At 41.1% G+C, this 21,126-nt stretch overlaps 1 long non-coding RNA gene across 10 annotated transcripts in view; it reads right to left on the reverse strand.

The window, feature by feature from the left end:
• The window catches only part of LOC116861203, a 48,568-nt gene extending 31,137 nt beyond the window's left edge, over nt 1-17,431 (reverse strand). For 5 of the 10 annotated variants that reach the window (XR_004381445.1, XR_004381444.1, XR_004381440.1 and 2 more), the window contains exons 1-2: nt 17,374-17,431; nt 7,555-7,695 (exon numbers count right to left, since the gene is read on the reverse strand). This is a non-coding gene — a long non-coding RNA (uncharacterized LOC116861203). Of the gene's footprint in view, nt 1-333; nt 474-2,904; nt 3,145-6,744; nt 6,932-7,554; nt 7,696-16,429; nt 16,527-16,688; nt 16,706-17,373 lie in introns of those variants that run through there. The other 5 variants (XR_004381436.1, XR_004381437.1, XR_004381434.1 and 2 more) reach the window with 5 other exon arrangements.
• Nucleotides 17,432-21,126: the final 3,695 nt, after the last annotated feature.

Below are 21,126 nucleotides of genomic sequence, written 5' to 3' on the forward strand. Positions count from 1 at the left end.
AGGCAAATTTATGAGGTACTACAATCCATGAGTACCACAAGGAAGCAGAAGGTAGAAGGTAGAGAAATAAAGGTTGGGGAAGCCAGCTGATTACAAAAGAAGAATGAAGAGTGGGAAGAAGTTTTATTAAAAATGTGGGTGCTGGGGGCCACTCGAGGCCAACTAAATCACAATATCTTGCTTTGGTTTATTTTCAAAGTTCCCCAGTTAATTCTCAAGTACAACCGTGACAGAAAACCACTAAGCTAGGGGAAACGGCAAACGCAGAGCGGCTGCATAATGTCAATGGTCACGCACAAGAGCAACGATCCAAATGTACTGCCATTAAGGTACCTCAGGGCTGCTTCAATCTAGTTCCTGTATTCAATATTGTTCATTCAGAGTCCCACTAAATCCCCATCTTCCACTAGGTTCCACATGTTTACGTACAGTAAACCCCTATTAACGCGGTAGGCTGAGTGAGACTTCATTTCCTGGGACCAAAATAACCAAATTAGTATAGAAATTAGTATCAGGTATATAGTTCCATGAAAAACCCTCAGCAGAAAGAAACATTTGAAATTGTTAGGGTATGACTCTAGAGTGAAAATCACACACAATCCCCGCCACATATCAGGATGAAACGTTTTTTAGAAGTCCAGCTTATACTGTGGCAAAGCCACTAGTTAACGCAATTGCCTTTGTGACTCAGACATGTACCCATTCAGGGTGAAGCTCTGAGGCAATCGTAGTGGCTGATATTACAGCAACTTCAAAGAAAAAAGCAAAGCAGGGTTTGACAGTTTCCCTTCCAACAATGATGTACAAATTCTGATACAATCATGAGGTGCTGACACTAGAAAGCATGATTTTGTCTCTATTATAGATTTCTCTATGCCTACAGATAGGCATGATTCTCAGTTACCATTCCAACAGGCATGGAATAACATGGATAGAAAACAGATTCACAAATCTGAGAACCACTGGACTAATTCTGTCAGTTCTGGTTCCAAACATATACCCATTTCCTTCTCTTTTTCATTTTGAACGACTTATTTACTTGAGAAAGAGAGAGAGAGAGAGAGAGAGAGCATGGTGGGGAGAGGGGGAGAGGGAATTGCAAGCAGACTCCCTGATGAGCGTGGAGCCTGATGCGGGGCTCCATGTCAGGACCCTGAGATCACAATCTGAGCTGAAACCAAAGGTTGGATGCTTAACCAACTGAGCTACCCAGGTGCCTCCTTCTAAAGACCTGTTTATTGTCACAGCTGTTGCACAGCCCTTTATGATCAGGTTTTGTTTCACATTATCCAGTATTATATCCTCTCCACTGAGTACAGTTGGTGGGATCAATCTATACACTGCCAGCGTCCTATAAACTGTCTAAGCATGAAAAAACACAGCACAAACAAAGATAAACTAAGCCAATTAGATGTGCTCAAACTCTTTGAAATTTGAGAAGAAACAATGGGAAAAAGTAATTAACAATGAAATCTGAAGCTAATGGCAAAGCCAGGCAGAGGAAGATGAATGAGGGAAAATATAGCTAAGACAGGAGAATAGAAAGCTGAATCAAGTCAATGGAACAGTGAACAGGTCCACTAATTCCATGTGCTTAATCCCTAGAGCCACCATAGATGAATTTCCATGCCACTGTTCTTGAGATTCCTGTGAAATCGCTATTTTCCTTACTACGTGTATCTGTCCGATAAACACCTGCTTCTTGACATAAGCCTGTGTCTTATATCCTGAAACCAGAAATCCTATGTAATTTAGAAAATAGTAAGGAGTTGGGCTACATGAACAGAACTTTGGCAGGAATGTGAAATATTCAGACTTGATTATTACCTGGTACTGGGATAGAGAGCAGATACATCCACCACAACCCTGGCTGGTTTTAAGAACCTCAAAGTGTGGCAAAGTTATTGTCACAGGACCACACATCTAGTGAATGTAAGTTTGACACAATCACAACAGACAAAAATTCAAATGGCTAAGGAAGATCACAGATGGGTGAGTGCTTCTGAAATTAGAAAGCAAATTTCAAAAGTGTCTTTATGGTATTACTTCAGACTATGGCATCTGGCTTGACTTAGTTACTCTCCAACATTTATACTTAAGTACAAGTTGGAAAAGTACAGACAGAGCATCTTTAGAAATGAATATTTGCAATGATGAGCATATATACTTAGAGGTCAAGATGTAAAAATGTAATACAAACACATCTGAATTAAATGGTAGCCACACTCATAGTCCCATCTAAGGTAAACTGTCCCAGCCAGAGGTAGTTCTGGAGAAAAGTCCTAGACAGCAATAAATTTTAGAATATGATCTGTCTTGTCATCCAAAGGAGAATGTACCAGGTGTAGAATACACCACCCAAGTGCTGTGTTACTGCATAACTCAGAAAGTGACTACCCAAGCAGCCGTGAGCTAAGCCACTGAAATTCTTGCACTAAACAATGAAGTTTGTGAAATGCAAAGACAGTGAGGCCCATAGCCAAGAGAGTTGAACCGTAAAGGACAGAGTTGGGAAACATGAGATACAGCCAAGGATACCAGAGAGATAAGCAAGGTTTAATGATGAGTAATTGAAAATTTATGAGGATGCAGACTACAAAGCTAGGAGGTAAACTAAAGCTTGAGTAGATATGAGGAAGCAGAAACAAAAAAAGAGAAAAGGAGTGATAAAGAGGAATTAAGACATCATGTATGACATGGTATCCACAATTAATATTGTATTGAATACTGAAAATATGCTAAGAGAGTACATTTCAGGTGCCTTCCTAGAAAATTTTAAGTAAGTGAGAAGATAGTTTGGCATCCGAGTATAGTAATCATCTCACGATGTGTATCAAAACATTGGGTCTATACATTAACTATATCCAATATTTATTTTTAAAAAAGATGTTAAAGGTGACATACCAGAAGTAGGATACAAGCCCCTATTGCCGACGTTCCCAGATCGGTCTTTGAACCACCATGTCTAATCCTCAGACCATTTTCCTCAGAGGGGAAACTGAATTTTATTTTTTTAATTTTCTTTATTCGAATACAGGGTTTTCTGTATTTGAATTCATAGGCAATCCTTGTCTATCTTGGAGGCTGGCCACGCTTAGCTGTAGGTGGTCCAAATCGCCTGGATGGCCCGAGAGAAGTCTGGTTCTTGAAAACAAAGGAGCCAACAATACCAGAAATCGCTAACAGGATTCCAGCCACAACTGAAGCTCTCCAAGAATGTGAGTATTCTGGAACTGGCCAGGGAATCACATCTGGGAATAAGGAAGTGAGAATCTACCCCACATATTTTAAGAGAAAAACAGTCCCTAATAGTCCATGACAAAACTGCTAATGAGGCATTTAAAGCCATCAAAGATGATCCTTGTAAGGGATCTGGTAACTATTGAAAAAGAGCAACCTCAAAGGTTTTCTGTTCACGGCCAGGTAGTAAATAATTTAGACTTTGCAGGCCATGTGGTTTCTGCCTCACTGTTCTGAACTGGAGCAAAAAGCAGGCACAGACAACACACACATCAATGTGGTGCTATGTTCCAATAAATGTGGATCTGTAGACACAGTACATTTAACCTATGCCTGGAGTCAGCACACTTTCTGTGAGGGGCTAACGCTTTAGGCTGTGAACCAGAGTCCACTGCAACTATTCAGTGCTGCTGCAGCACAAAAGGAACCGTGAGCAACAGGGAATAAGCATGATCCTCTGTTCCAACAAAACCACATATTTGCAAAAACAAGCTGCCATGTGGGCCAGAGCTGGCCAAACCTTAGTCTATGCGAACTATTTGGATACTGTTACCTTACCAGCAATATAATTTATGGAAGCATTAACTGATCGGTATCCCTGTTATTTTCCACTCACTACGTACAAAGGGTAATTTTATCAGTACCGTCCCCTGGCAGAATGCAGTGTTTATGTTGAATTCCAGCAGGCACATACTGATCTGCACAGCAAGCTGCTCTAGCCCTTGGTGTGCCTGCACCTGAGCTAACACTGTGTAAGCAGTGGATTTTCAGTTGTGACTCTGACTCCTTTGATTCCTTTTTGTCGGGGTAGAAGAAAACATAACCCCATGGATATTGTCTAACACAGACATCACGCAGGAGCATGGGGGTGGGGAGAATACTCAAAGGTGAAAAGACAATGATAAACACACAATGAATAGCTGTGGGGGGGGAATGCTAGTTCATCCAAAGTGGTTTTTTCCAGAAACTGAAGGGACCGACACATCCCTCACACCATTTCTCTTGCACATCTGTATCCCCCTTTGAAAACAAGCCCTTCGCACGTGCCCCTGTCCTGGAAGAAGACAGTGACAAGGGCCCCACGAGGAGACAGGATATCCCAACAGTGAAGAATATGCTCGTCACATTGTAGTGCTTCAAGTATAGTAAGGTAGTTAAGATCTTTGGAGTGTGGCACATATAGTTCCACCACTGGCTCCCTGTGGCATGCTGGGGACACCACCTCTCTGATCCTCAGCTTTATTATCTACAAAGTAGGAATAAATCAGACTTCCCAGAGTTACTGTCAAGTTAAAATGAGATGACAAATATGCGTAAAGCACTTGCCCAGAACAGGAAATGCACTTATAATTAACTGATAATCACTGTTATTGTTATATGACCTCAGGCACAAAGTTTTTAAAAGTCACGCATGGGTGCTCCTACAAGCGTTATGGCTAGCCTAAAGAGAGAGACAAAAGAAAAAAAAAACAGACCTGCTGTCAACAAAAATAAAGAGCAGATAATGGGAATAGGGAAGCCCTAGTTCAGATAGCAAAAGCCAGATTTATACAACCCATTTTGGCCCATATAGAGAAAGAGAGAGGAAGACTTGCTTTCTGACAGCATGCTAACATTCATATCCTTATACAAGACTGATGTTGCTTTAAAATAAGCTGTGAAGGAGGACGCCTGGGTGGCTCAGTCAGTTAAACGTCAACCTTTGGCTCAGGTCATCATCCCAAGGTCCTGGGATTGAATCCTGCATTAGGATCCTTGCTCAGTGGGGAGTCTGTTTCTCTCTCTCCCTCTGCCTGCCGCTGCCCCTGCTTGTGCTCTCTCTCTTTTGCTCTCTGACAAATAAATAAATAAAATCTTAAAAAAAAAAGTTGTGAAGGACATGGAATATAGGGACTCCCTTTGTATAAATGTCTAGCCCAGGCTTCTCCTTAGGGAAAAGACAATTTTCCTATCATTTCAGTTCCCTGCGCAGGCTAATTATCTAAACACTGGCAGTAGAAATTATCCAAATATGCCAGAGATCAGATGAGGAACATTATGCTATGAAGGCACCATCTCAAGACCATCCTCATGGGAAAAGGTGACCTTTATTACTTTTATGAAAAACGGCAGACAGCAATGAATGATCTGGCATTCCCTAAAAAAGCTTAAAGTCAGGGTGGGCCTCTGCAAAGGTATCCCAGGGATGATCATACTATATATGCTGCCTACTTTAACTCTGGACCATTTAAGTGCTCCCTGGAGCCTATGAGGAGGCAGACCCCTTAGGAGCTAAAAACAAATACTAGTCCAGTTGATTTAAGTGCAATCCAGAAGACCCTGCTGCCTCTGAAATTAGTAACCCAAAGTGCTATATACTTGGCTGCCACTGAAATAATGAGTCTCTGCTATGAGCTGACTTTTGACAAGATATATGTAGCTCCACTGCCTGATAAAACTCCCAACAAATCTGGTTAAAAAGAATAGACTCCCCCCATAAGGGAAGTATAATTAGTGTCATATTGACAATATTTGTGACAAGTAGCTCATGCTACCTGGTTTACTTGGGAACCATTACAGTTCGGATCCTTTGCAGGGGTGATCACAGACTGGGTAAGCATGTATTTTACCCCAACTGTTTTGAGGAGGATGTACTACAGAATAAACCGCAGGCTTTAAAGGCACTGGTCCCCGCAAATGACATTTCTATGAGCCTCCCTGACAAGAGTCAGGGCAGTCGTCCTTTCTTTCCCTATTTACCTAAATCACCAAGAGGATCCCCTCTTCTGTTACACTTTTACTCATGTGGAAGAGCTAGCAGACTCTCTAAAACACTTTCCAAAAGACATCCTTCACAATTCAGCCTAGGGAGGGGTTACAAAAAGGAAAAAGATTGCTTTCATCATCTGTGACCCTCCCAGACTCAGCTTAGTCAGCCTCCACTATACTGAAAGACGTGGCAAGTATTAAAAGGGAAAATGGAGGGGGGGTGTCTGGGTGGCTCAGGCAGTTAAGCATCCGACTCTTGATTTCAGCTCAGGTCATGATCTCAGGGTCGTGGGATCAAGCCCCACATCAAGCTTCACACTCAATATGGAGTCTGCTTGAGACTCACTCTCTTCTTTTCCCTCTGCCCCTCCCCCAACTTGTGCTCGCTCACTCGCTTTCCTTTGCTCCCAAATAAAATCTTTTTTTTTTTTTTTTTTTTAAAAAGGGATACTGGGAAGTGGGGGAAAAACACAAGGTGTTGCTTAGTCTAACCCACCCATTTTTTTACCCCGTTTTCATACCCTAATGGAACATTTATGATACTTTATGCTCTTACTGTTTCTTTATTCTTTTCTTTACTTTCATAAGAATGACAGTTCCATGATGGCAGAACTCTGTTATTATCTAGAATAGTCTCTGGCAACTAGTAAGCACTTAATAACTGTCTGTTTAGAGGAAGGGAGGAAGTGCCACATCACAACCATTTCTTCTCTACCCCCAACTGGGGAACCTCCACCCAAACCACTGGCAACTTACCAAGAATTCCCAACTGCCTCAAAAGGACATCCATGGCAATGGCGATTCATTCTGGCTTGCTGATGAACCCACTGGGCAAGAAGCCTCAATATTAAGTGACAGGTAGGTCTTAGTGTTGCTCTTGACCAATGACAAGGTTCTGGCTGCCCAGGAATCTGCATTTTTAACAGGCATCCCAGGTGATTTTCTGCATAAAAAATTTTTACAACATGAACATTCCCTTCACTGGGCAAGAACAAGCTATTATAAAAATCTTTCAGTGTGCTGGGGCACCTGGGTGGCTCAGTGGGTTAGAGCCTCTGCTTTCGGCTCAGGTCATGATCCCAGGGTCATGGATCAAGCCCCGCATCGGGCTCTCTGCTCAGCGGGAAGCCTGCCCCCCCCCCCGCCTGCCTCTCTGCCTACCTGTGATCTCTGCCTGTCAAATAAATAAATAAAAATCTTTATAAAAAAAATCTTTCGGTGTGGAATAAAAAACATTTCTGTCTTACATGGCCTCCTTGGACTCAGATGGAACCTAGAGGAAGCACTGGGTAGAAGACACAGCACTGGCTTACATTCAAATCTATTTCCTACACCAACCAGCTATAATCTTGGGCAATATAAGCAATTCCCTCATCTGCAAAAATGGAAGAATGAAAAAAGGAAAGGTTCTCATTACTTTCTAACATAGTCTAAACATTTTAAGACTTTTTTTTATTCATACTGTGATGGGGAAAATATCAAGTAATCACCTAACACCAACTAAGACCACCTTCCCTGCCCCTTCCCACTAACTGGGCTAGCTCTCCAAAGCAACTAGCCACTTACCAAGACTTCACAATGAGTAGATAACCATGCGCAGGACATTGATCTAAGCCTCTCCCAATTCTCTAGTAACCTCACTGGGCCAGGCAGGGTTCAATATACCTCTTCACCAGTGGCATGGCTTCTGATCACACTTGGTGCCACCTGGAGAATAGCAAGAAGGAAGAAGAAACAAATGTTAAGACCGAATAGCCAAGGTTTGAGATACAGCTTTGATTTAGTTTTTACCACCTTAGTCAAGTCATCCAGCCCACACCATGGACCTCTGATTTTGCTCTCTACTTTATCTGGCAGACTGTTGCAATGTCAACAATTATTATTTAATAATAATTCCTGTATCCATTTTAAATGAGATTAACTCGGATACTGAGACACCAAATAACCACCTATATCAAAGTGTTAGAACTCAGATATTAACTCATGCTGATCTTCCTAGCTGCCTACAAGTCTTTTCCCCTCTTTAGACCCTCTGAGTGGGGGTAAACTTGATTCCTTGGGGGTCCTTCTCTGTCTGGCAGTTATGACCCTCCGTTCTGTAATTCTAGCTAAAAGAGCTTCCTAAAAGCGGATGAAACCTCCATCTATCTGGTCATTGGATGGCATTTGGTTCACATTAATGAGGAAAGGTAACAAAACCCTGGGCTCTGGGCCAAGGCCTGTCATTCACAGTCTCAATTCCCACCAGGACTCACTTTAACTGTGTGTGAAAAGGAATTAAACTATCTATTGCCTTATCCGATGCCCAGGTTACCAAAATGATCAAAGGGAGCTAGGCAGGCCAATGGCTACTCCCCTATCTCCCAAGACTCAACCACTAGGAAGAATGGGACTCTGAGACCTAAGACCCACACAGGATTAAGCCAAAGATCCCCAAGGGTCCTTTCTTTCTAAGAAAGCAGCCTAATGCCTCTAAGTTTCCCAGTCCCCAGCTGCTCAGCATGAAAACCCAGAAATCTGGCAATTCAGCAATGGCCCACAGCCCAAGCTAGTAAAATGATTAGATGCTGGCAGCACCAGCAAATGCAACTAGGTTTCTTGTTACCCAGTGAGAGGCAGACAACCCTTGAACCCCAGGAAAATTCAAGGAGCAGTTTCTCAGGGCTCATTTTTAACTACTGCATTCCCTGTTGGCAAAAATGTCTTAGAATCTACTAGTAATCATGAGAGCCAGGCAAAAAGCTCTCCCACCATAAGTGGGGAATATTTCATGCTGCCAGGCATTGGGGAAAGGGAGCCGGAGCCTTGATCAGCTCGAGCCATCTCTTTACTGGATAAAGTAAAGCAGCTGTTACTAGACAAAGATCTGCACACCTACAAGCAGCAGCAGCCACTAGCAATTGAGCTTATTACAGCCGTGAGGGACAAGCACAGGAAAGATATTTGTATAGGGCATAATTGGGAAATAATGGCAAATGTAAATGTAGACACCTCACCATGAACTGCCTGCACTAAGGAGCCAAGAACAGAAAGTGGTTGGTAGTTAATGCCTCTCTCTGAAGACAGAGATCTTATTTCCACCACTCCCTTCTCCCACTCCACCTAGCTCTTTTCTAAACTAAACTACTCCAGTTCCCAGCCCCCTTGCCACTCAATTTATTCCACTTCTGTTTAAGTCAACAAATTTCAAAATGGGAATACTTTCCATGTTTGACTAACTTTGAAAGTCATAAATGTACACTATGAAAAAAATTCCAGAAATACGTTAAGGATGGAAAGTAAAAATCGCAGAATCCCAGGAAGTTTAACACTTGGGGTATGTTTCTCCAATTACTTTCATGTACACAAACATTAATTTTTATTTCACAAAAACTGGATGAAAACCATACTATTGCCCTCTAGCTTTTTTTTTTCAATTAATATACTTGAGAATCTTCCCAAGTAAAATATTCATCTACAAGACTATTTTTATTTTTAATGCCATGTTGTAATATTACATGAATAATATTTTACCTATCCAAATGATCACTCATGAATAGCTAAGTTTTTTTCCCCACTTTTTATTGCTATGAACATTGTAAACATTCCCATACCTACATCTTTTAGGATATCCTTAGAATATTTCTTTAGGATTTCTTTAGAATATTTTGGGGTATATCTCTAGAAATGAAACTGTGTGGTCAAAAGACATGTAATACTTATTTTGCCATAATATATATAGCCAAACTGCCCCTACAAAGAACTACACTGAAACTGGATAACCCCACCAACACCAGTATAACATTTTTTTAGTATTTGCCCATGTGATAGGTATTAAATGCAATAATACATTTTTTATGAATTCAAACATTTATTACTAGGAGAATTACAAAGATGAGTAAGATACAGTCTCTGCCCTTGAGACTAAATGAAGGGAGACAGAAACTGGTAACATTTACCATTATCATGTTCATGATGAAGAGAAATTAGAGTTCAGTTTGTGGTGCTTCCTAAAATGACTCTGCGGCTATTGCTAACAGAAAAGGTCCAAAAGAGTATTATTTGACAGTACCCCAAATTAAAAATCCATCTTCTAATATTCTAAGGAGTTGTGCTAATCCTCAATCACCTAGGTGGCATTTTGATGTGACTTCATTGTTTTTCCTTCATCAAGTCTAAGTTAAGAACCAAGTAGAAGCTGCTGGGAAAATGACCCATTTCCCTGCGCCACCCCCCACCAGCCCCAGGCAGTAAAGTGAATGAAGTGTAGGTGATGTTTTATTGGAAGGATTCATTGGCACTGGACCAGGACTTCCATCTTTCCTTCTCCTACCATTTCCAGTAAACAGTGAGCTATAACCATTTTCCTTGAGACGTCAAATGGCTTCTCTCCCTGGAATCTCACTGCCAGGCAGATCTGCTTACACATAGTTAGGCGGCAGCAGTATCCATTCCAACTTGGGAAATACAGGTAAGAATAAAAAGAAACTATTTTTTTTAGTACCATGTGGGTCAGATACAGATGAGCTCGAAGTGGACACCACCACAATCATTTTAAAAACCTATCCGACAAAGATGGGATGAATATGCAATAAAACAAATACAGCAAAATGTTAACTGCAACATCCAATTGGTAGGTAGATAGGTTTTCAATATACAATTCTTCAACTTTTCTGTATGTATATTTAAAATTTTTCCATAATAAGATGCTGGGAAAAATCCAACAAGCAGCTCAAAAAACAATGCTGTGAGGGCCTTTCCTACCATTTTACTCCTAGAATGAGACTATTCTATATTCTCTCTTTTCTGTTTGTTTTAGATATAGCTTTCTTGAATTGGACATGGGAGCTCTCAACTTTTTAATGACATGAAATGAATCACAATATACCCATAGGCAGGTTACCAAGACAATGTGTGGAAGGTTAGGGAGGGTAAAGGGAAAGGCCCTAAGGTCTTGGAAGTCCAGGCTTCCTAACTGTATGAAGTTTGAGTATTTCAGAAACCCCATTTCTTTGTCTGTTAGCATTCAGACCTGGTAAACATTTGCCTTGGCCTACCTTTCTGTTTTAGCTCACATCAGTTTGTTACTTTCCATATTCTCACTGCAAAGAGCTGTGCAGGAAGGAGGGGGTCAAGGGATAAGGCACCAAGGTATGATATGGCCACATTCTTCAGTTAGGATTTAACAAAATGAATTTCTAGAGATGAAGCTCCAAACTTGATGCTGAAGTACATGGTATAACTGACTAACTGCTGGACCCTGGTGGAGGCCTTATAATCAATCTAGCTTGAAGTGTGTTCTAGCTGGCCCACCTGTAAAATAGGAAAAAGACCTGTTATAAAGAATAATGAATGAGGTAAATAAATGAGTTTCTGAGATGCTAAAAATATCTTTGGTGAATGGAGAGGAACATGAAACCATCACCGTCGCTTAGTGATCCAAAGCAGGTTAGGCAATGTTTTTCTGTAAAGGACAGGCCTTATGGGCCACCAGGTCTCTGATGTACTCAACGCTGCTGCTGCAGGACAGAAAGGCCACAGACAAAATATCAACAAATAACATGTGTTCCAAAAAAAACTTTATTTGCAAAACAAGGCAGTCCATGGGCTGCATTTGCCTACCCCTCATCTAGAACGTGCAGTCCTACCCAGGAACACCACTTGAAGGATGACCTGAGGAGGACTGAAAAGGGGATGAGTCTACAGATAGGAACCATTTAGCGCGCCCTGGGCAGTGAGGATGAAGCTCCTGATCTGGCAGCTATCACCCAGGTCCCACCAAGGAAGAGGATGTCAGCAGTAGTAACGGTAGCAACATCTGTAAGTACCAAGGACTGAAATCCAAACACAAAAATAGCATTATCTCAGAAAAACTCTTTATATACATAACTAGAAAGAAACAGCACGTTTCTGACCACATGCGTTGTGAATAACAGTTGACAGTCCAGAGCCTGTGGAGATCACCTTAGCAGGCACACGATAAATGTTTGTTGATGACTCATTCATTTATTCATCCAATAAACATTTACTGAGGCCTACTAATGTGCCAGGCTGGGCTCTGAAGAAGACACTGTCCCTGCCCTCAAGGAGCTTACAGTCTAACTGAGAACATAGGAAGGGAGACAGGCATATACACAGACAATTACAATACAACCTGGTAAGTGCTGCAACACTTATCAGGTTGTATTATAATGGCCGATGTAAAATTTCTTTCCAGGGGGCGCTGCTCCAGGCTGCTGCTGGCTGTAACATCAAGAGAGGGGAGGAAGAGATTGTAGAAATCAAAGGTTAAGGCTTTTAGGCTACTTCAAATACCCAGACGCTCTCCCTAACTCCTGATCAGAGATAGGTTTGGGAACTAGACACTGGCCATGATGTAAAATGGGACTCCCACGCTTCAGACAGAGACATCCAGTAAAGGATCTTCTCAACTACCTCCTCTACAATACAAGCTCTGTTGTTTTGTTTTGCTTATTACACATCTGTGAACCTCCCCCCAACAGGCAGTAAGCCTCCTTTAACACCTGCAACTAACAAAATGCTGAAAAATGGGGGCTTACAACTACCTGGATTAACCCAGTGTAATTCGATAGCAAAAAGCAGTAAGTAACAAATCACTGGGCACCTCTAAATCCTATAATCCCCACCCTTCACTGAAAAAGTAAACATCAGAATGCTATTAAATATATGAGATAGTATAGAGCCCATAGATTGGGAATGATAATTTAGAAAGCTTGACTTAATAAATATAATTAAACAGATTCTCTGGAACCCCAAATAAGAGACCCAGCTTCAGGAAATGTTTTAAGACACCAATTTTAAGAATATCTAAATTTTAAGAATATCTAAATTACCTACATAATAGTAAATAACAAAATAAATAAGAAATATGAAACAAGGAGGTAATACAATTTTCCCAACCACTTTTCAACATTGAGTGATAATAAGAGACTCCTTGAGGAGAGATTACTAGTGTTAACTAATCACTTGGTTCCGATGGTTTTATACAAAGACAGGATGGAATTTTTCTGTGCCCCATACTGTTCTTAGTAAGGCCTAGGGTTTTAATGGCTCTTCTGTCTCTGCAACCAGTAAACTGAGCTGATGACATCAACAGATTGTTGCCATTTAACACTGAGGTCCCCGTCTTCAGACCCAATGTCTTCAAGCCCACTTTTATATGCTTAACATACTACTTCCCCCTGAAGTCTTCTTAATGCTCTTGCCTACACTGTTCCATTCTGCCACTGTCAGCCCACACTCACAATGCCTTCCTTCTCAGGTGTTACAGTCTGTTTCTCCTAGCATTTTACACCCCTGAAGAGTTCAATGTTATCTATAAATGTGGACATCACACTATGTCCACATCCTCCTCCAGATCACTCCTAAGTATTCAAAATAAGATCAGTCCCAGAACGGATGGGGGGGATGGTTCTACTGTTTTGTGTCTTGTCTAAGTTGGTTTCTTATTAGGGACAAAATGTTGCCCTGTCTTCTTCCCACACCCAAAGCCAGGGTGTACCAATGCTATGCAGCAGCACTCAAGACTGCTCTCTATTTAAATAAAAACACAGGGCTATCTATTTAAAGGACAGACAAATGTTATCTCAAAATGGCTACCAAGAAGCTGATATGTATCCCATTAAACAGTTGTCTTTGGAATCACAAACATTTCTTAACACTCAATGGCAACATATACCAGGAGTATATGTGCAACAAATCACGTTTGCTATTTGCAATAAATGACAGAGGATAATAGATCCTTATACAGAACACATAATACAGAGCTCTTACAAATACAGAACATTCAGACACAAATCGAATAGTTCACAAAGAGCTAATAATTAACATTTGAGAGTCTGGCCTCACCAGGAATCAGAGAAATGGATAGTAAAACAAAGACACCATTCTCTTACATATAAGGTAGCAAAAAAATTTTTTTCTAAATACCTAAGTAACTGGGTACAAAAAAAATGACATAATTTTTTGAATGTTACTATATAGCAAATCTTTATAACGTTCTAACTTTTTGATGAACAATTCTAATTCTGGAACTCCATTCTATAAAGAAATAACTCAAAATAAACAAACAATAAAAACTAAATGAAATTGAAAAGACATTCATTACATCATTTAAAATACTGAAAATTCAAAAATATTTCCATACAAGTAGATACCATGAAACCACCAGATGACAAATGCAAACAATGTTTAATGTGGAAAAATGCATGCTATAATGTTAAACACAAAACACAACATAAAATAGTACAAATACATGATCAACTGTAGAAAAATGCAGGGAATGAAAAGACGTGAACACATTTATAAACACTGGGTCATCTCTGGGCAGTGAAATTACAGATCCTTTCCCCCCAAACTTGATGGTTATCCTCAGATAAAGCTACAATGAATATTTACCAAATTTCTAGATTGAGGGAACTATTCAAACTTAAACAATGGAAGAAAAATTACAAAATAGACAGATATTTGACCACTTGCTTTCGAATCTCTACTAACCCAAAATTTAAAAACAAAAATTAAATGGCAAACAATAACCTGATATATGTAACACTGCAGAAATCTGAGTAATAGCCTTTATCTGAAGAACACTTTCAAATAGAAGAACAATAACACTAAACTAAAACTCCAATAAATAAATCAGTATAAGACCTGAACTAACATCACACCAAAGAAAATTAAACTGCTAAGAAATATATGGAGGAAAAGGAGTCCAAACTCACTAATAACCAAAGAAATGCAAAATTAAAACACTACTGTTTTTTATCCATAACATATATTTTTTAAAACAAACACCACTCAATGCCTGTGTGAGTAAAAACTGGTATGACCTTTTCAGAATGAAATCTGTCAATACATATTGAGTGTTAAAAACTCTGACAATAGTAATCCCACTTCAGCGAATCCATCCTAACCAATAATAAAAAAGAAATGCATGTATTTTCAGTCTTTTATTATAAGAAAAAAATTCTCCTTTATTATTGAACATTTGCATTAACACACCAAAACATTAATAATGGGTAACCAAAAAAAAAAAAAAAATCTCTACTGCAGCAAGACTGCTGTCTCAAAGCATTTGACCAGATCTCAAATCAGGCAAAACAAGAAGGGTGTGTCCAGTCTGCGGCAGTCGGCCATTTTAAGCCCTCTGCAGAACAAAAAGCATAGAAGACAAGGGTAGATAAGGATGGCCACCCCGATAGGCTCCAAATCAACAATTCTTTACTTTTTGTCTTCTCCATATGTAGACCTGTACAATGCACTGAATAAAAAATGGCCAAGAGCAAACAGGTCGCCTTTCTTAAACAGCACAGGTAAATTACAAACAAAATTTGCAATCATAAAAGAAGGGTATTTTAAATTTTGAACCCTCATTTCAGGGTAATAAAGCATAATGTTTAAGAGCACAGCATTATGGAGTTATACAACTTGGATAAAAATCCAGTTTCAGCCATCCAAATGGATGTAAAGCCTTGGGCAAATTACTTAATCATGTGCCCCCCACATTTCTCATTTGTAAAATATGAATAATGGTACTGCTATTTCATAAGATTGTCGAGAGTACTAAATGAGTTAAGGCATGTGTAAAAGCATGTAGACCAGCACCTGCATATAGTTTTATGTGCTACAGACATCTAAACAGAATTATTACTATAGAGAAATGGGCTCAGAGAAGGAAAAGGACCAGTATGAGATCACTGCGAGGATTATTGAGCAACCGCGGTCTCTTCTATTTTGAATCCTGTGCCCTCTGTGCTACATATTTAAGTGCTAAACTATTAGTTTTAGCGATTTACAGTAGAAATTCATTGACAGCCCTCTGGGATCCACGACAGTACAGCTACCTAAAAAAAATCTTTGCCCTGGTTCAAGTTTTACAGAAAAAAAAATAATTTAGAGGAAAGGATATGAACCTAGATCACCTTCATACCATCATTACCATCTGCCCAAATTCTAGGTTTAAAGTGTAACAAGCACTTGGAAACACAGCCAAATCCTCACACCAGTATTCTGCAGTGGGGGAAATCAAGGGCTTCTGACCAACATAACAATAAATTCTCACAATACTGCAATCACTGTGTTCTGCTGCTCTGATGGGACGAGAGAATGTGTCCAGAGCCAAGTACGGCGGCCCACAGTCTGACAGAGAGCCCTCCAAATGTGTATTGCCGGAATGTGGCCTGGCTCCACTGCTCCAATTTTATGCATTTCCTACACACAGTCAGCTGCCAAAACCTTTTAGACAGTCATATCCTCCCCATTTTCAAACCCACATATAATCAATGGGCCACTGAAAGGCTAAGATTCTGGGTGAATTTCCGGTGGATTTGGCCACAGCCTAAGACATCTCCCAGTCGACAGATCCCTTCACCCAACCAGAAAGGTAGATTCTACTTCTCTGCAGGGCCCCCTAGCCCAAGATGGCCAAGCAAAGACAACTTACCTCCCCCCTCGCCATTTTGCAATCTTAATTACACCCACGGCGCTCGCCTCCCCTCCCCGTCATTCCGTCTGAAATACGCTTGCGCCCCTCTCTCACCCTAAAGCCAACAGTCACAATGTCGTCTCAAGTACGCATGCGCGCCTTCACTTTCCCTCCCAACTGCCGCTGCCAACTGTGTACTAGAAACTTTGCTTTCTTAGTTACGCATTCGACACCCTGCCCCAGCCCCCCGCAACGCCCCAAGCTTGCGCGTGCTCACCTCCCCTATCCCCAACTGGGGCCCCTTCCCTCCGCATCAGGGCCTTCTCAAATATACAAGCGCGATCCCGCGCCTCCCCCAACCTCTCAAATACACATGCGCACCAAGCCCGTCCTCTCCTATGCCCAGCCCTCCCTCCTCCGTTTCTTATATATACTTGCCTGATGCATGTATATATATCGGTAAAGCTGTGCCCCACTACTCAAGGAGGGACACTACCAGCATTTCCTAATGGGGGTCCGTGTGATACACTAGGGAAATGGAACACTGCAGGTGACTGCAGAGAGCAAATCTCGACGGAATCCGCCCCGGCCCCCAGGGAGGAGCTGGAGGACGCTCAGTCTCCGTAATAAGATCCACTACCCAGAACAAAGGCAAAGAAAGCTCTCATAATTGGATAAGCCTACTCCTAAGGCCCATCCTTTAAATACACCTCTGCTACGTACGAGGGACCCCCAATTTTTTAACAACGTTATGGAAAATACCGACGCTCATGTGCCTCAACCATGATTAGAGTAAAGGAGTCTATAGCCTTTCACAATGGAAAGTACACTCTCAACATCCTTTTGTAGGTTTGAGACCGATGCTGTCCCCCACTTTTTCCTCTCGTGAACCGGGAGAATACTCAGATTAAGGATCTCCCCGTCCCGAGTTCCCTCCGCCGCCCTCCATGTTCTTCTCCTACCTTCTGGCTGAATCGAGCGTCGTAGCACGAATTCATAGTGCTGGCCACCGAAAAAGAGAGTAGGGGGAGCAGCGGCACAGATTCCGCGGGTCTAAGGTGGCTACACAGGCCAAGGTAGAACTGGACAGGCGAAAAAAAACCAGCGGCGCCTTAAACCGCAGTGCTGATGCAAGTTAAAGGACCGCCTCTCCAGGATCGCCGCAGTAGGCTTCTGGCGCATGCGCTGAGTACGCCCTCTTCTCTCCACCCCCCCCCATTACCGCCTTTCGGAGGTTAACCCTGCGGCCTTCACCTTTTCCTCAGGGCCGGGGTCCCTAGCCCATCCGGCTTCTTCCACGTTTTCTCCCCTTGGTCTCACCGGCCTACGTCACCATCCCTTCTTCAGCCCATCCTTCCTTCATCAATGCCTCTCCTATTCTTAGCTCACCATTTCATTGCCAAGTCTCCCCGTTGGCTGCCTTTATTTGCTCTTTTTGTTCTTTTCGTTGTTGTATAAGTTTTATTGAGACAAAATTTTGTGTCTTACAGTGCACCAACTTAAGGTGTACAATGCAATGGATTGTAGTATATTCAGAGTTGTACAGCCGGCACCGTGATTTTAGAATTTTTCATTAATCCAAAAAGAAACCTCATGCCATTAGCATATCTTTGTGTTCTTTACCTTTTTGTTTAAACATGTAATGTTTTAACATTGACATTTTATTTTTATAGCTGTAACAATGTGCCATCTTAACTATTTTTCCATGTTTCTAATTAGCAGCTTTATCTTTTAAAATAAATGGACACCATTCATTTTTTTAAGTATTGTAAAATTGAGGTCTGACCTCAATTCTTGCAGATGGAGTTACTTGCTCTTTCCACTTCTCTTACTTTTAATGAAACTTCGATAATCTACAATGGTCCCATCTGAAGAGAAATTCTAAAAGGAGGCACAAGTTGGAAATTTTGAATCCTATAAAATACTTCGAGTTCTGGGCCTACCTATTTGTCTGAACTTCCCAGTTCAGAAGTGGTAAAGGAGAAATTTGGAGACCTCTAATTTATCCACCCATTTTAGGCTGACATTCCGAGGCTGTATTTCCCTCTCTATATACTCCTAGAGGATGTGATGGTTAATTTTATGTGCCAACTTGGCTGGGCCACGGTGTCTAGATATGTGGTCGAATATTATTATTTCTGTGTTTCTGTGAAGGTGTTTTTGGGGGAGATTAACATTTAAATCTGTGGACTTTGAGTAAACCAGGTTACCTTCTATAATGTGGATGGCCTTATCCATCATTTGAAGGCCTTGCTTCCCCAAGCAAGAGAGAATTCTCCTAGCAGATAGCCTTTAGACTTGAACTACAATATCAACTCTTCCTAGATTTTGGGCTTCCCAGATAGATATAAATATATAATTATAATTATAGATATATTAATTATAGCCATGTTGGAGATATATATGTATCATATTGGTATGGTCATATATATCCATATATATATAGATAGATAGATAGATATCATGTTGGTTCTGCTTCTCTGAAGAATCCTGACTAACACAGAGGATTTCTTGAAACCTTTGAATACCCTGAACTGAGATTGGGATACAGGGAGAAGAGGCAATCAAGAATACACTATTAATCCCTTGAATACAGCTTTGCATTGTCATATTCTGCATCAGCGAAATCTAACATGGAACTGGACTTAAATTTGAAAAAGCTATCATTACAAGGATATAAAACAACTGAGGAAATAAGTACCCTGGTCTTCTCAGAGTCCAGTAATTTTTCCATGATAGTACTAGTCTACATTGGCACAAGAACTTGTCTGTTCTTTGTCATTTTTGAGGAATGAGGCAATGGGAAAACAAAGACTGGCAAGATGGTACACTATCAAACTCATGTTAGTAATGGCCTTAATTTCATTGCTAAAGGCTAATTAATTTGAATATGTGAACAAAATGGCTAAGAGATCAAGTAATGGGATTGTTTTGTTTATTGACTCCCTGATAAATTACCTGGGGAAAAAAACCTCTTGCAACAAAAATCCAACCAGGGGGCAAAAATGAGATACACTATGGCCTAGAATCCATCCAGTCTTGTGTATGGGTAATAGAAGATATCTGGTTAGAGAGCAAAAATGTGTCATTTTAGAGGACGTGTATGTTTTTAAGGAGGTCATAATTATAATTTAGGAGATATTTTTATCAGTCAGGATTCATGGTAAGGAGCAGAAAACCCACCTGTATTTTAGATGTAGGAAGGAGTTTAATGTAAAAAATTACATGCCTACAAACTACTTGGAAGGAAAAGAGGAACAGGTTCTAGGTGGAGTCTCAAGGAATAACTCCCAGAAGAATATAGAACTAACCAACCAGAGTTCTGTTACCACCGCTGCTGCCACCAAAGTCCTGCAGGCACATTTCCCAGCCCCCCTGCCCAGGCCCTGCCTCCCCAGCAGCCACCACCCTTCAAAAAACCACCTAACAGAGAACATGGCTGAGACTTAAGATTCCCGAGGGGAAAAAAAAATGGGTCAGGTGACTGCTTTGCCCTGAGCCTGTCCCCTCCCTACAAAATATACATTTCTGGCAGCTGGACATGGAGAAATAATATGAGGCCTTGCAGTGGGGACCTGTCCTCTGGCTGGGGGCTTGAGAGTCCATTTGGACTAGGGTTTGGGCTTCTGGGGTAAGGTAGCTCTTGGATGGGTGGGATGGGGGAAAGGATTGATCAGGTTTGAAATCCCTTCCCAATCCAAAATATCCCCATCTGGCTTGAGGGACCATGGAGTGAATCTCTGCATGGGCATCATTAAAGGTAGAGGTCCTGGTCTGGTGGGGGTTCTCTAGATGGAGGCTACAAGCTGGTGTAAGTCATTTTCACTGTGTCTGTGTGTTCAAATCTGAGTCTTGGAGACACAGAACTGGACTTAGGGGTCTTGGGTGGGTAAGGGGCTCAGATCAGAGATTCTTGGCCTAGAAGCCCTTAGGACAGGGTTTAGGAAATCCAGAATGTGGGCTTGAGAGTTTAAGTACTCCCAGAAGTGGGATTACAGTGTTTCCACTGGGTCTGTGGGCTCCAGTCTCAGATTGTGAGTGTGAACTCTAGGGCCCAGGAAAATGGGGTCCCCATTAGAATTGGGACCATGGATCCATGGTTCTGGCAGCCCCAGCTAGGGCAGAATTTATAGATTACCTCTCAAAACAAACAAAAAACAAAAAGTAAAAAACTAACCAGAATTGCTGGTATCTATGAGGCTCCAACTGCATCCATGAATTTAAGAGTACACCAAAGCCAAAGCCAAAGTGAAAAACCACAGCTTCTTCTGTCACCATCATAACTGATTATTGGCAAACAGTGCTAATGAATGAACATTAAATTATTTGTGTGACAAGTCTGCACAATTCACTTGTCAGGAATAGGCAAATGTAACTGGAAGATGTCACATTTGCTTTCCAAATCTTGAGGACTCGATTCTAATTGATAGATGTTATTTTATCTCCAGAATTATGGCTGCAAGTGAGTATAGAAAGTGGACTTTTGACTTTCCAGCTTTTCAAACAAGAAGGATAATTAAACGAAGTTTGAATAAGCTAGTCCAGAGTACCCAGCTCAGTGATACATACAGTAAAGGGGAAGGTATTCAATTTGGAGCTGGGAAACCTGGGATGTAGTCCTAGCTTGGTCACTGTTTTAATTTGATCTTGGGAAGATTACTTACTCTCTTGGGCCCAACAGAGTTTATCTAGTAGTTATTGAAGAGAAAGATTTT

The sequence above is a fragment of the Lontra canadensis genome, unplaced genomic scaffold (assembly GCF_010015895.1).
Source record: "Lontra canadensis isolate GAN:19392208 unplaced genomic scaffold, GSC_riverotter_1.0 scaffold192, whole genome shotgun sequence".
NCBI lineage: Eukaryota > Metazoa > Chordata > Mammalia > Carnivora > Mustelidae > Lontra > Lontra canadensis.